Source organism: Dunckerocampus dactyliophorus, chromosome 4, assembly GCF_027744805.1.
Source record: "Dunckerocampus dactyliophorus isolate RoL2022-P2 chromosome 4, RoL_Ddac_1.1, whole genome shotgun sequence".
NCBI lineage: Eukaryota > Metazoa > Chordata > Actinopteri > Syngnathiformes > Syngnathidae > Dunckerocampus > Dunckerocampus dactyliophorus.
Window position 1 is genome coordinate 33,176,031 of NC_072822.1, and position 6,981 is coordinate 33,183,011.

Here is a 6,981-nt window from a genome sequence, read left to right on the forward strand (position 1 = left end):
CGTTGGAGAGACTATGTCTCTCAACGGGCCCTGGGAACATCTCGGGATGTGCCATGAAGAGCTGGATGAAGCGGCTGGGGAAAGTGTCCATCATTACCAGTCCAGTGGATCAAAAATCCCCAAAACTACGGGAAAGATGCCACAGTCTCCTTCTATTTCCCCCCAAAAAATATAGTGTACACCAGCACCGTCTAGTGACCAAAGCAAGTAGTGAACATAAGACAGGCAGACACAAACATACATATTTGACTCTAACCATTACTGTGCTCTTCAACTTGCATTTCACTAAATTCTATGAAAGGAGAAAAGCATTGTTTTTAGAGAAAATGTGTATGTGTTAGATTGTTTGAACTATTGGTTCAGGCTCCGTTTAAGCACTTGCACCATTTCAAAAAGGACCTAAACGGCACCTGTACGTCAACGATACCCAACTCCAAAATTTTGTTAAAACACGTGCAAACACCTTCATTAGATGGTGTTAAAACCTTTGAAGGTTGGGATGAATAGATCTGCATGATGTGTTTGGAAATCCATTCCTTCTTGCACATATACGCTCCCATCGGATGGTCAGAGCATGCCTTTTGTGCATGTGCCAGCGGGATATATTGGCCCACGTCATCACAAAAGTCTCTTATCCTTGGACTGTATCATATTTGTCATGAGTACACATGGAGAACATCCCAAGGATGTTTGTGTTGTTTGTGTCCTGCAGACGTCCAGCAGCTGATTGGTCATCAAGAAGAACCACCTCCTCAGCTACTGGTGAGGAGCTCCACTTTGAAGCAAGAGGATCCCCAGTCCCTTCATGTTAAAGAGGAAGAGGAGGAGCTTTCCACCACTCAGAAGGGAGAGTGTCTTCTTGGGCCGGAGGAGGCTGATCTCACCAATTTGCCACTGACTTTTGTCTCTGTGAAGACTGAAGACCATGAAGACAAACCACCTGAGTCCTCACAGCTTCATCACAATCCAAGTGAAGAGAACAGAGGGGCGGAGCCTCCAAGCAGCAGCAGTAGCAGCTCACCACAACACATGACAAGAGAAGCTGATGGAGACCACTGTGGAGGATCACAAGCAGACAAGCTCTTAGCTCCACTGTCAGATAGTGAGCCCACAACGTCACACTGTCTTGAGGATGAAGACAAAGACCACACCCAAGTAGCTTTGAGTAGCGTTGCAGACTGTGAACGTGGTATGCGGACTCGTACTGACAACAAACACTCTGAATGCTCTAAAAAGAAGAATGGTAAACAAACGTTTGACCTGCTCAGAAAGATTTTCTCTAAAATGCAATTTCACTCAACAAATGTTGACACACACGGGAGAAAAACCTTTTAGTTGTTCAGTTTGTGACAATACAGGTACATTTACTCAAAGGTCCACTTTGATGCGACACATGGCAACTCATGCAGCAGAAAAACCTTTCAGTTGTTCAGTTTGTGGCAAAAGATACTCTCGAAACTCACACAGGCTATCACACATGAGAATGCACAATGGAGAAAAACCTTTTAGCTGTTCAGTTTGTGCTAAACGATTCTCTCGAAAGACACACATGGAATCACACATGACAACTCACACTAGGGAAAAACCATACAGTTGTTCAGTTTGTGGGGATACATTTTCTTGGAGGCCCAATTTACAAGTCACATGAGAACGCACACTGGAGAAAAACCTTTTAGCTGTTCTGTTTGTAACAATCGATTCTCTCGAAAGTCACAAATGGAATCACACATGACAACTCACACTGGAGAAAAACCGTTTAGTTGTTCAGTGTGTGGTAAAGGATTCCAGCATGGTAGATCACATGAAAAGACACAGAGGAAAAAAAGTTTGTGAAGGAGGGTTGGCAAGATAGTGACATGTTCCCAGTACACTCCTGATCAAAATCAACTGACCAACTGAAAAATTGCTAGAATTTGCATTTTGCACATTTGGATCTTTATGAGGTTTTAAGTAGAGCTACAATATGAAAAAGCAAGAAGGGGGAGTGAGACAAAAAGTACATTGAAAAAGTAATTTATTGAAAACAACAATTAAAGTGAAATAGGCTGTTTATCGGCTGATGAAAAGTTGAAGACCACAGGCTATAAAAGCCAAAATCTGCTCAAAATTTGCATTTTTTGTCAGGCATTCACACTGTCATGCCCTCCTGATGGCTAAAGCTAGGAAGCTTTCTCTTTTTCAACATGGTCAGATTGTCGAGCTGCATAAGCAAGACTTCTCGCAGCGTGCCATTGCTGCTGAGGTTTGGTTTTGAGACAGTCAATCTACATTTTTTGAAAGATCCTGAGCATTGTGGAACAAAAAAATCAAGTGGTAGACCCAAAACATTCACTGATATTCTGTTGTGATAACTATGATATAACACACACAAAAAAGGCCACTAGTATGTTTTTTTGACTCCCAGTATGTGACACTAACAGCTCCATGCACACTGTGAAATAAAAGACGAGTGAACAGTGATATCTGCTTATCTAGCCCTGGCATGAAAGCCCATACTGTTATTCTAAGAATACTAGATTCCTTTTGAATTCTGAATATGGCCATTCAGAGTTAACCTCTCTATTTTCTTGCGAAGTTTTTCTTTTTAAGGACAAATTCATAGTTATGAATATCTTATTATCATACTGGCCCTCTTGCCACTTCCCTTGCTCATCCAATCAGCAGTCGGGACACAGTGTAGATGCATTCACGGACTTGCAGTGAGTCGGATACTTCATACTCTTTTTGAAAACGCACATTCCCTCTGCTTCAGTGTTAAAAAAATAAAATAAATCACAGAGCTCGGCGTGGAAGCTGCAACAAGGGGGCCAAAGAGCCGCATTCCGGAGCCGCAGGTTGCCGACCACTTCCTTAACCCATAAGAACCCAGACCCATTTATCCTTAAAGGAAAATTATCTGGGCTATACCACAGACCAAGTGGACCACATAGAACACATTTCTAAAGTTTTTTTCAAAATAACACTTTTTATTACCAAAGATCTGTGTTGTTACATATTTGTTACATTGGGCGTTAGTGGTAAACATATTCCTTCTTTGAAAATAAGTAAACCTGACGTTTTTTACAAGTGATGGATGAACAAATGAAGCTTCATAAGCACTTGTGTTATTTTTTGACTACACTCTATATGGCACTCTTGGTTTAAAGATGCCGTGGAATTTTTCAAAAATATCACAAGTGCTTCATGAAGCTTCATTTTCCCATCACTAGTTTTACTGCTTGGGGCCACCAAACTGCCTTTTTATTTGTATTTCCATAACATACTGTATGTAAAAACTGTGACTTCAATGGCAAGGTTTCACAAACTTCTTCATCAGTTTTGCTTTGCATCACAAAATATGCCAAATGCATCAAAAATAAATAACACCGCTTATTTGGGGACATTTGCAATAAGCTACCATAGCTGCAGACCTACAAACATAAATTGTTCAAAAAAACGTAAACGCTGAAGAGAAATGAAACTGTTGTATCATCAGCACCTTGCCCAAAACATTTTCTCAGTTCTTATGTCTGGTAAGTCTCTTCAGCCATTTAGCCTAGGTCACATGGTAAGGCTTGAAACAGTTTCGTTCCTCAGTGAAGCAAAGACGCACATCACATTTCTCACAGAGAGTGGTGGTTGCATTGACTTTGCAGAGTTTGCAGCAGCTATGTTTGTCACATTTCACAGCCCAATGTGCGACTTGGTCAGTGAGAACATCATCTGGATCTCCAGCACGAACCCTCTTGGGCAGCGGTGGTGGTAGAAATGTGGCATCGAGTGATGGGCGGCCTCCTTGTGCCTGCCAAAGAATGAGGCTAGTGGCAACCTCTGCCTGGAATCTGTGGCTTACCAGTTTGATACATCAGTGTTGTCAATGAAATGCAGAGTTTCCTGCAGGTTCTGAAAACAATTACTTGACATGACGTCAGCTACCATGGGACACCTTGTGTCATTTTCCCAGTATGCACGATTTGCTGTCAGTTGGCAAAGAGCCATGCACAGGTAGAGGCCAATCAGTATTTCCAGGTCTTTTACACTGTTGTTAACATTGTTGTGATGTGGACATTTTTGTACACTGTACAAATTTGTTTGATCCTTTTAGTAACATCGCATTTCTGGTGTTATGAACTTTCTGAAGTACTCCAGAGGACTATGAAGATTGTCTGGAGGTGGTCCTTTGAATGTACACTCAGGGGCTTCAAATGGTTTCTCCCTCCAAGAAAACCTTTTCCCTTGGACAGTTCCTTCTTCAGTTCCTTGTTTTTGGGCATGGACAGTGTCTTGTTTTTTTCTGAGGACGGATGTATTTTGCTGCCCTGAATTCATTTGGTTGTGGTACATCATCTGGTGTACTTGATTCACTACTGTCCGAACCACCACACTCACTTGACTCGTCAATCTGTCTGTTTTGACGATTGGGATTGTAAAGAGGGTCATCAGGGTCTTCATCTGAGCAATCATCACATCCCTCAAACTAACTATCATCTCCCAAAATGGCCTCCAGTGCATCATAAAGAGTGTAGCGTGTGTTCTTTCTCATACTACAAATGAAATCGGAATAATATAATATTTAATAACAAAAATAACATATTTAAATTTTTGTAGGATCAGTATAGGATAGTAAAAATGTGTTAACATGATGTACAGATTTGCAAAGATGGTTTTGTAACACAAACCAAATACTTTCACATTATTTTGTGTTTGTAATTGTTCAGTACACTTTTAATTGACCAGCAGAACATATTTCATGTTAATATAATTGAAACAGCTAAATTAATTGGGTGGATTATTAACATTTTTGTTATTGTGACAAATGGGTCACATCAGGTTCTTCATTCTGATTTTAAGGCTAAAAAGCCGATGTGACATATATGTTACAGCAATATTTCTGTTACTTTTTTGATATTACATTCTTCAACAAATATGGTCAGACCAGGTTGAAAGTAATTTAGGACATGTTATCAAAGCATGGAACCTAAGAAATGTGTTTGAAATTACATGTAGTATCAAAAAACAGCTCTTTGAAATTATCTGCTTCCTTGAAATTTGCACACAGGCCAGACCTGCATTTTGGAGAGGTCACTTCCTGCTACAGTCACATGACTGTCACATGGTCATCACACCAGGATGTTTAGTATGTGTCCCTTAGGGACTTAACAAGTTAAAATCAGACATAAAGCTTTATAAGGAAGAGACTGGGACCTTCAAAGTGCTTGTTACACTCGTGTCACCGTGGGTTCTTATATTAAATACGCCTTAAAGCTGACTCAAAAGAGCGATGAGTTTCCAAACTCATAAGGTTTGATATATTTTCAAACATTTCAAAAACAAAGCCCTATGAAATCAAGTCCTTACTGGAGAAAATGAAAATTTATATATAAATGAAATGTTAAGCACAAGTCAATGACCTGACCTTATTATGCACTTGGAGCAAGATATAAGTACTAATACTTTGTGGTAGAAAGAGGTAAAAAGTATACTAAAGTAAAAGTTTTAGTATTAAAGTACAAGTGTAAGTCTTAGTATTGATGTACTTGGTCTTAGACTTTTGTTTATGCCCTTTCAGTATAAGCCAAGTATACTTCAATGTGCTGTTCTAAAGTATATAAAATATAGTTTATAAAAAGTCAACTTCAAGTATACTTCCTCTGTTTAAGGATAAAATAAGTATACTCATCACAGGAGTGCCAAAATTAAAAGGGAATACAAAGACAATCATAAAAAAAATACAATTGTAGGCATATTCTTTTTCCATTTTGTCTTTGTTTTTTCCAATTTTCCATCGCTTTTCCGGTTTTTTATTTGTATTTTCCATTTGCTTTTTGTCATTGCATTTAGTAAAGACAAAGACAAAAGAATGATTTCTGTATTGTCTTTGTTTTTTTTCCATTTTGGCGTCGCTTTTCCTGTTTTGTTTTTGTCTTTTCCATTTGCTTTATGTCATTGCATTTAGTAATGACAAATGCAAAAGAATGACCCGTCCACAGCCTCTGCGGGGGAAATGTAAGTATGGTGGACGTGGACGAATTGAGAAGAGGTGTTCAACGACAATTATTAGCAACTGTTCGGTATGTGGAGAAAAATTTTCCAACGGATTATATTTTAAGGTTGGTGGAAGATGTCATGGAAAGTCTTGGAGAAATATTTGCGCTGACGAATGCATATATGGATGAAGCTGTGTGGCGCAATCTTGAGGAGGTAAATGCCTTATCTTATCTTATTTAAATTTCCCCCGTTTACTTTTGGTTAACTTTTGGTTAACGTGTATTTGCGTCAACTTCCTGTCCGTGACATTTCTTCCGGTCTCCCGAGCTTCCATGACTACGACTACGCAAGCAGGAATCGTGAAATCATGTACGGACTAGTCATCCTGGCAGAAAAGTATTTGCCACACAGGAAAAGACAATACAGAAATCATTCTTCTCTCTTTACTAAGTGCAATGACAAAAAGCAAATGGAAAAAACAAAGACAATACAGAAAAAACAATAACAAAATGGTAAAAGAATTTGACTATTATTGATTCTCTTTGTATTGCCATACGTAGTCACTTTTAATTTTGGCACTCCTGTGATTCCATAGAGAAGTTCATTGTCTACCGACTCTTGAACGTCACAATTGGCAACTTGTGTGACTCAGACGGATACACTAGATACACTATATATACTTGAGTGCCATCTAGTGGTTCAAATGTGACAAGACATGAAAAAATTAATTTAAAAAAACCTGTGTGGAATTAACCTCTTAATAAGATATGATTTTGACAAAAAAAATTAACCGTAAATTTTTTTTCCAGCAGCAAGTTGGAAAGTCATCTATAAACACAACTATAGCCCGCACGATTTTCCCATGTGGGACTGCCGTTACATCAAAGTTACAAATAAGTCCATGTTTATCAAAAATGGTATGAAAAAGGTATTTGGTCAGTGATGCATTTATATTAAATGATAGCGGTATTACGACATTTGAAGACTTTACTGCTAAATATAACTTGCATATAA